Raw genomic sequence first — 9,954 nt, 5'->3', positions numbered from 1 at the left:
CGTGGTTCGAGATGCATTTTCACGACGTTGCAATTCTATAAAAATAAATGATAATAATAAAAGCGGTTTAAACTTAATAAAAGCACGTAAGTCATAACATGTATTTAAATCAGATATTTAGCCATTATAACAATTTAAGCGACCGTGCTAGAACCACGGGATTCGAGGGTGCCTAACACCTTCCCTCGAGTCAACAGAATTCCTTACTTAGAATTTCTAGTTCGCAGACTTCATTTGGAAAATCGAAAATTTCCTCGATTTGGAATTCAAGATAAACCGGTGACTTGGGACACCAAAAGCCAAACCTTTCCCAAGTGGCGACTCTGAATTAAATAAATAATCCATTTCGAATATTGTCACTTAAATTGGAAAAACTCCCTCGCGCACTTATCCTTCGGGGCAGGCGCGCAAAAAGGAGATGTGACAGCTCTGGCGACTCTGCTGGGGATTTTAACCCAGAACCACTGGTTAAGGGTTCAAGAATTCGAGCTTAGAATAATTGTTATATTTGGCTTTATTATCTGATCTTTATTACATGTTTTGGCTTAACGTGCTAAATGTTGTCTTTTACCGCTTTGATATTATCTGAACTGTATATAAACTGTGCCGAAACCCTTCTCTTCTTACCTCCGAGGAGAAGCTCGCTGGTCGAGACTCCCTATTCTGTTAGTGTCAATACCTGAAATAAGAAAGAGGTCGGACAAGTTACAAAGCCGGACAATCTCGCGGGTCCCCGGTACGTAGCCTCCTCCTCGACTCGAGTTGTCCGCTCGGGTACACAGTCTAGAACATATACCCAGGTTATAAACCTAGTATAACAAAACCGCATGCCGGATCCCTAGTAGGAACGCTTATTTGCATCATGTTGCATTTGACATAGGGGACTCAACACAGGGGTTGGGTCCGTCTAGGACAGACAACTTGAAATGAAAGACCATCCTGCTGCATCCCATTTGTTTTGCGCATGTATTTGCTTCAGTTCTGCATGCTGACCGGTTTCTAAAAAAAACTAAAAAAAAAAGAAAATAGCAGCGTAGGGAGATAATTACTTATTTTTGGAAAAATAAAACCAATGTCCAAGTAGTGTCAAAACCTCGCCAGATTTTTCTTAAAAAAGAAAAACAAATGAAGAAAAAATGAAAACAAAATTTGTCTTTTAGTTTGATTTATTAAAAAAAAAATTCCTTTTAATTACTTTCAAATTCAAAAAAGAGGGGGTATTTATTTAAAAGTAAAAAGGGGAAAATTAAAAATTCAAAAACTATATATTGTTTCATTTGTAGTATCTCTTTAAAAGATTTTTGAAATTTCAAAAAAAAAAAAAGAGTGAAAAGAAGTTTAAAATTCATAAGTATTTCCTTAAATATATATATATATATATATATATATATATATATATATATATATATATATATATATATATATATATATATATTCCAGAAAAATAGTTGTTCCTCCTTTTCCTTAAAAGATTTTATTCATAAAAAAGGGTTTAGTTTGTCGTCCCGAACTACGCCGGTTTGATTCTCGCAGGGTATGAGATACGTAGGCAACCCTCATCGGGTCCAACCTTCCCTTTTTCAAAATAGCCAGAATGTTAGAATTTTAATTTCGTCATGAATGAGTCGGGTGATGCCGTTTTGTCAAGGATAGCTGAATGTTCCCCAAAGGGACGCCGGAAGGTTGACTTTGCGCGAGCGGCCATTATTGGTCATGTTTATTTTCTGACCAAACTGTCCAACGGCCTTAGAATCCTCGTCTCCGAGGCTCTGTGAGGCCATGCTCCCCATGTTGTTTTCATTACTACTAGAAGAGTCATAAATAAATCAAGTGATTGTTTTTGTCAAAAATAGCCAAATGTTCCCGCAAGGGATGGCGGAAGGTTGATTTTGCATAAACAGCCACTATCGGTCGTCTTTTAGAATTTTTGGTCGGTTGACCCTCACAGCCTTAAAATCTTCATCCCCGAAGTGCTGAAAGGCCGTGTTTGAAAATCTGACCTTCTTTTTTAGAAAAAATAGTCAAAATATTTTTTTGAGTCAAATCATTTTTGCTTAAAGCCGCCTTAATAAATGTGCAGGATAAGCACGATGTAAAATGAACACTTTTCGATAATGACTAAAATCCCTGTCAAGTTACGGCTATGGTGGAATGATCCAGGTGCTAAGGGGCAAGATGAGGTCAAGAAATATCTGAAAGGTCTCATGGGTTTATTGGAAATCCAGCCTCGGGGAGATATCATAAGAGCTTTGGTCACCTACTGGGACCCAGCGCACAATGTTTTCCATTTTTCTGATTTTGAACTCACCCCGACTCTGGAGGAAATGGCTGGGTACATCGGAATTGCTGAACTTCCATTAAGGCAAAGATACCTGGTCGCCCCAAAGGCTGTCACGGTGCATCGGTTTCTAGACTCACTAAAAATACCCAGGACGGTCCACAACCCAGATTTGGCCGCCGGGTTTTGTACTCCATGCTTCATATACGACAGGTACGGTCATGTAGGAGGATTCAACAATCCGATTAACAAGCTATGCAACAAAGGTAGTCGTCAGAAGTGGGATAAGCACAGACGGGTGGCTTTCATGATAACGTTTTTGGGCCTTCTGGTATTTCCGAGGAAAGATGGAAATATTGATCTGAGGATATCCGGGGTCATCAGTACTTTACTCACTCAAAATGACAGTACTCTCGCACCTATGGTGGTATCCGATATCTTTCGAGCTCTCACAGCTTGCAAAGCCGGGGGAATTTCTTCGAAGGTTGTAACTTGCTGCTACAAATGTGGATGACTAAACATCTCTGCCATCGTTTCGAGCTTTTGAACCATGGTTCCTCGGAGAAAACTTGCATAGAAGAATTTTACACAAGAATCAAAGAGATCAGTCTTCCCAAAGGAGTTATGGCATGGACCTCATTCTTTCAAGCTCTTACTGCCAGCCAAATACAGTGGACACTGGGATGGCTGCCCGTTGATGAGGTCATGTATATGCCAGCAACTAAAACTCATTTCCTACTGATGGGACTTAAGAGCATTCAAACTTACACGCCCTGTCGAGTCTTGAGACAACTCGGAGGATACCAGATAGTACCACACGAGGAAGATCATAGTGTTCAAACAATTGAGATAAGCCCTGACGAACAATTTCCTGAAGCAAAAATCTGCCAGATCTGGAATGAATGTCAATATTTGAAAGCAGATACTTGCGTGCGGGATCGGGCCAAAAGTGAGATGGAGCAAGGTTACCTTGCATGGTACAGAAGAGAACTCGAACATGAAAGGCCGGCTAAAAGACCCCACATCCTGAATTTCGCCGAGTCATCGCAAAAGCAGTGGGATTGGTTGGCAAAAGAAAGAGGCTATTGTACCGAAATAAGCAAGTTGAAACAACAAGTGGAAGGCCTGAAATATGAGCACAACGTGCAAGTTGCTACCGATCTGGGAGAACAGAACAGGTTGACTCAGGAAAACGAGATGCTCAGGGCCCAGATCAAACATATGAGGATAGATGCTGATAAACAACCAAGGAGTCGATCAGACGAGCAGTTGATAAAAGGGCTGAAAAGTGAAGTCAGGGAATGGCGAGATGGTTTAGAAAAGTCTGAATACGTCATGGCGGAGCTCAGGGTACAGTGGGGTACAAGAGCAGATAAGCATCGCCGATACTTGAATCAATTGAAACGCGACCACAAGAAAACTGTTGCCAAAATGAAGAGAGAGATGGCTACACTTGAGGTTAAAGCAGTTAATCAGGCCGAGGATTTCCAAACTGAGAGCAGATACTATTACGACTTGTTAGCCCAGATGAAGGTAGAAGTGCGGCAACTGAAGAATCAGCATATGCAGGATTCTCAGGTTTTAAAGACGTGCAGTGATCAGATGAAACGCCTGCTCATAGAGAAGAAGCAAACTAGAGATAAGATCAGGACCCTTGCCCATTCCATCATCAGACGGTGTCTACGGTGTGAGAACATGACCAGCAGTACCGTTCTCTCGGCAGTGATGGGTTATGTCAAGCAGACCATGCATGAGCTGGAACAACTTGAAAGGGATCTCACACCTAGGACCGCGGCGAGGCTGAACGATGCCCCGCGGGCACCAATTTTCGAAACCTTAATGTATTCATAGGTCGAGTCTATATCTTAGCATCTTCTGTCCGTCTTTTCGCATCAGGGTGCATTAGTCTGTTTGAGTCTATGTTTATTTTCAAGGTTTGTTTTTCCTTTTTTCAAAATGTGGGTTGTAATAGATCGTTTGAGTAATAAAATGTGTGCTTCTTTTACACTCATCTGTTTTGAACTACGTAATGATCTGATTCACGCGACATCGTGATACGTAGGCAATCCTCATCGGATCCGGTCACATTTAACTGCAAAAATTGAAGACAGTAATAAAAAGAGAAAGAAAAAAAATAATAAGAAAAAAAATAATAATAATAAAAAAAATAAAAAAATAAAAATAAAAGGGAAGCCTAAAAGGAAGCCGGAATGACACATGCTTTCGTTGCAAACATATAGGAATTCACTTAACTGTGTAGGTGCATCATGCCCCAACGTGAGATTGCCTATCTGTTATTTGTTTCGAACTAACCATTCGTTTGTCGTTGAGTCCTTCCAGGTTTTAGAAAAGGCGGTTGGTTTGGAGAAAGTCTGGCCTCACATTCATACTTCACGAGGTCGAAAGGGAGTGTTCAATTACCTGTTGTTAAGTCAAGAGGCGGTACTCACACTTACTTCACAAGATCAAAGGGAAGCATAGAAATGTCTTCAGAAATTCCTTTGCCGACAGTTCCTGTTTCCGAGGAAAGTTCGATCTCGGCCGTCCTCACGCCCGAGTCCGCAACTGTGGAGGAAAATAGAATCCTGTGGCTCCGCATGTTGGAAATGCTGGATGACTGGAATAACGGAAAAGATCCACCAAGTGTTATCCCTGGATTCCCTAAGTTGTTCTCCAGGACAAGTGGGACTTCTAACGTCCCCATAAGCTATCCGGCTACCCCATTCGGGTACCCAGCCATTTCGGCCTTTTTTGCTGGATCGCCCTCTGTTTCTTATCCCCGGATGTCAACAACAGATGTAGCTACAAACATCTTTACTTGTTACAACCCATATCCACATGTGTTAGTTCATGCCATATATTAGTTAACATAAATCCAAGAAGGAATTATCTTTGAGATTATAAGAAGTCAATCATATTGGTCTTAAGTGATACAAGAGTGTATAAGGGTGATTAACCAGTATTAGAAGTTAAACGAATCAAGGATGTTGTAACTCGTATTTTCAGGTAATCTAGCGGTTCTTAATACACTCAAGAGGTCATTTATTAAGGTATTTTAATCATATAATATCCGTATCATAAGTCTTGAAGTCAAACGAGTTATGAAACAAAAGTCGACAAAAGTTGTCGCAACTTAGGTTCATAATTTTACTTAAACATTAGGTCAAATGTTTCTAATCTTTTCTCATAATTTACAAGGAATTACGGGGTGATCTACCCACCAAATTAAAGATCTATGAGTCTAGTTTCCAACGCATTAAACCGTTCATCGATACGATCTCGGAGTAGAGAGATATTCGCGTTTTCGCGAGACTGCGCCAAGCACCTCTCTATGGGGCCCACTAAGTCGGTTTAAGATATTTGGACCTATATAGGATGACTACAACCCGTTTTAAGTCATTTCTTTTCACTATTTTCAGACCTTAGAACCCTAGGAACATCCTCTCAAGGTTCTCTCAAGATTCAAGACCCAAAAAAAGGGCAAACAACACAAATCAAGTGTCGGGAATTCCGTGGCGCTAGTAAGTCTCTTGTTCTTCTTGTTGTTGCTCATTTTTGTGTCGTTCCAGCCCGTGTGGGAGGTTGTTTTAAAGGGTTTATGTTCTGTAAATACTCCCTCATGTTCTTAATATCAATCCTAGGTGATTTCAAGCCTTCTAAAGTGATTCTAGTGCCGAAAAACACTAATTGATCGCTAGTTTCGTTTTTTTTGTTGTGTGGCAGCATTGGAGGGATATTTCATGGAAATTTAAGGTCAAATTGGAGTTGTTCTTTCTGTATAAAGGTAAGGAACCTCTTACTCTATATGTATTTAAGATTATCCAAGTTGCGGCTAAGCCATTGAAGCTAGAACTTGTGAGATATATATCGAAAGGTTTGGTAGTAGTGTTATTGTTTTGTGGACTGTTTTGCGTTGTTGTTGGGCTGCGTATTTTACTACTATCTTGTGGAGTTTTGGAGGAGGAAGGGTGTAGAGAAACACCATATATATGTAGGGTTATGGGCTGATAGTTATTTGTAACATTTCCAGGTTGTTTGACACGACTACGGTGGTCGTCGTATGTATGGAGTGATTAGGCTGTGTGTGGACTATTTTGGGAGGCTCAATATGTTTATTATTGATGTTGTTTGGGCTGTTTGGTGACTGTTTTGAATAGTGTGAGGTCATATATATAGGGGAGGTGCTGTCCGTTTCATCGTAAAATAGGTTGTGGTCGATACATAATAGTTATGACGCTTAAATGATAACGATAGTATCGTTTCTCTTATTGTAGACTAAGGAGTTTTGACAATTGCATAGCTTGAGATTGGGGCAGTATATACAAGGTATGTGAGGCTATCCCTTTCCTTCTTTTGCACGACTCCGATTGTACATAATGTAATGAACGAGCTTCCAAGATACTCTACTCTTAGAAGCTAGCAGTACTTACATTGTTTTCCCTCTTATGGAACGATTGATGTTAATGTTACTTCTCTTATTCTTATGTTATCAATGTTGTTCGTACTTCCTAAATCTTATAAGGTTCATAGTGAAGAGTTAGTCCTAATAACGTGTATAGAGGATACCGACCTTACGTCACTCCGAAAGGTTTAGAATGTGATTCCATGAGTCGAGCATGCATTATATATATGTATCTATTTTACTCTACCGAGCCACGCTATAGTTGGCCGGGTACGGCACCTATTGTGCAACCACTGATCAGTTGGGTTTTACCGAGCTCCACGTGGCCGGGTACGATTCTACCGAGCCTATTATGGCCGGGTACGATATGATGATGATGATGCCCACAGAGGCGAATGCTTTAAAGGTTTATGTATTTATACATATGTATCATGCATTTCATGTAAGTAGCCCTCAGAGGTACTAAGATGTTACAGGTGGTATATTCTTTATCCTTGCTTACATTACTGATCGTATTTATGGTTCCTTGCCTTACATACTCAGTACTTTATTCGTACTGACGTCCTTTTATTTGTGGACGCTGCATGTCGTGCTGCAGGTCCTGATAGACAGACAGGTGCAGCTCCCCCACCACAGTAGACTGTCCAGTTCAGCGGTGATTGGCGAGATCCCTTCTCCGGACTTGCCTTGGTCTTGGTATGCAATTTTTGTTATAGACATTATGGGTATGTCGGGGCCCTGTTCCGGCTATGTTGCAACACTTATGTTCTTTTAGAGGCTCATAGACAGGTGTCGGCTCATGTATAGTTTGGTATGCCTTGTCGGCTAGTTTTTGTTGTATAGTCTTTCATAGTAGCGTGGTAGCTCATACCTTATATGTAGTTTCTTGATTGTCTGGTCATCCCCTGCTATGTATATTCATGCCATCATATTTTATTGCTGGTTGTCCATGATCTAGGTCTACCATTTATATTGATCTCGTCAGCCTTAAAAGATAATAATGAAGGTTAGATGAAATGTACGTTGGTGCTCGGCAAGTGTGGTCGGGTGCTAGTCATGGCCCTTCAGTTTGGGTCGTGACAAACTTGGTATCAGAGCAAGTCTGTCCTAGGGGTTGTCTATGAGCCGTGTCTAGTAGAGTCTTGATTATGGATGTGTAGCGCGCCACATTTATAATCAGGAGGCTACATGACATCTAGGGTTGTTACCTTCTTCCTGAATCTAGATCGTGCGTAGAGTTGAGTCGTAAGTGTTCGTCTCTAATATTCACCTTGTTTTTTCAGTGATGCCTTCGACTAGGAAGCAAACGATTAGTAGACGGCTTGATACAGCAGCGGGAGAGGGTACCAGTCAGGTGCCCCAAGTCAGAGCAGGACAAAGTGAGGTTCAAAGTGAGATGCCCTCTCATACCTCATCTACTCCATCTCCTCCAGAGGATATTAGAAGGCACCCAGCGCCTCCAGTTACTCCGTCTGACACTCCAGACCAGGATATGCGGAGTGCTTTGCAGTTATTGACTAGCTTGGTAGCTGCTCAGGCTCAGAGACAGAATACAGGTGCTGCTGAGAAACCAGTTAGTACAAGAGTTCGTGATTTTATTAATTTAGACCCTCCAGTGTTTACCAGATCAGACCCCAAGGAGGACCCACAGACTTTTATTGACCAGGTTCATCGTACACTTCGGGTTATGCATGTTAGTGATACAGAGGCAGTAGAGTTGGCTTCTTATCGGTTACGGGATTTAGCGGTTCTCTGGTATGATAGTTGGGAGAGATCCAGGGGTCCGAACCCTCCTCCAGCTGTGTGGAAGGAATTTTCTGAGGCCTTTCTTCGTCACTACTTGCCAGTTGAGATACGACGAGCTAGAGCTGATAAGTTCTTGAACCTTAGACAAGGTAATATGAGTGTGCGAGAGTACAATATGCAGTTTGATTCTTTGGCAAGGTATGCTCCCCATATGGTGGCCGAGATGAGTGATAGGGTGCATATGTTCGTGAATGGGTTGGGACCACATCTGATAAATGAGTGTACGACAGCCTCCTTGGTGGAGGGCATGGATATTTCCCGTATTCAAGCTTATGCCCAGACCCTAGAGGATCGTAAGCGCCAGCAGAGGGCAGTTAGGGAGCAGGATAGAGGCCAGCATAAGAGGGCGAGATTTGCAGGGTATTCTGATGACTTCAGAGGCCGCATCAGGCCACAGTTTTCGAGGAGTTCGGCGCCACCTGTAGCTAGTGCTCCTCCACAGTTTCAGAGGCCTCGATATGATCGATCCTATTCTGGTCCAGGTCAGAGTTCGCGGGCATCTGGCTCGCAACATCCCAGGGATACTAGTCAGATGAGACCCCCAACACCACATTGTGATCAGTGCGGCAAGGCCCACTTTGGACTGTGTCGTCGAGGTTCTGATGCATGCTATTCGTGCGGGCAGCCTGGCCATATGATGCGGGATTGTCCTAATAGAGGAGGTGATGGTATGGCTCAGCCGACTGGATCTGTGTCTGGTTCTTCCTCATCAGTTCGACCTCCAGCACGGGGTTTTCAGCAGTCGACAGGTCGTGGTAGGGGTAGAGGTGCAGTGCCGAGTTCGAGTGGTGCTCAAAATCGAACCTATGCTCTAGTAGGTCGACAGGATCTCGAGTCGTCTCCAGATGTTGTTACAGGTATTATATCTGTATTTTCTTATGATGTATATGCGCTGATTGATCCGGGATCTACATTATCATATGTTACACCCTTTGTGGCTAATAAGTTTGGCATTGAACCTGAATTGATAAGTAAACCCCTCGCGGTATCTACTCCGATAGGAGATTCTGTGATTGCTAGAAGGGTATATAGAGGTTGCACTGTGATGATTTGTAGTCGTCAAACCTCGGCAAATTTATTTGAGTTAGAAATGGTTGATTTTGATGTGATAATGGGAATGGACTGGTTGGCCTCATGCTATGCAAATGTTGACTGTCGTACGAAGATGGTTAGGTTCCAATTTCCGGGTGAACCCGTCATTGAATGGAAAGGGAACATTGCTACACCAAAAGGTAGGTTTATTTCCTATCTTAAGGCAAGGAAAATGATCTCAAAATGTTACATTTATCATCTCGTTCGCGTTAGGGATGCGGAGGCGAAACCGCCTACTTTACAATCAATCCCTGTGGTCAACGAATTCCCAGATGTTTTCCCAGATGAACTCCCAGGCCTTCCTCCTGAAAGGGAGATTGAGTTTAGCATTGATGTGTTGCCTGACACTCAACCGATCTCTATTCCTCCATACAGA

Source organism: Nicotiana sylvestris, chromosome 3 (assembly GCF_000393655.2).
Source record: "Nicotiana sylvestris chromosome 3, ASM39365v2, whole genome shotgun sequence".
In the NCBI taxonomy this organism is placed as follows: Eukaryota; Viridiplantae; Streptophyta; class Magnoliopsida; order Solanales; family Solanaceae; genus Nicotiana; species Nicotiana sylvestris.
This window is presented reverse-complemented; position numbering follows the sequence as displayed.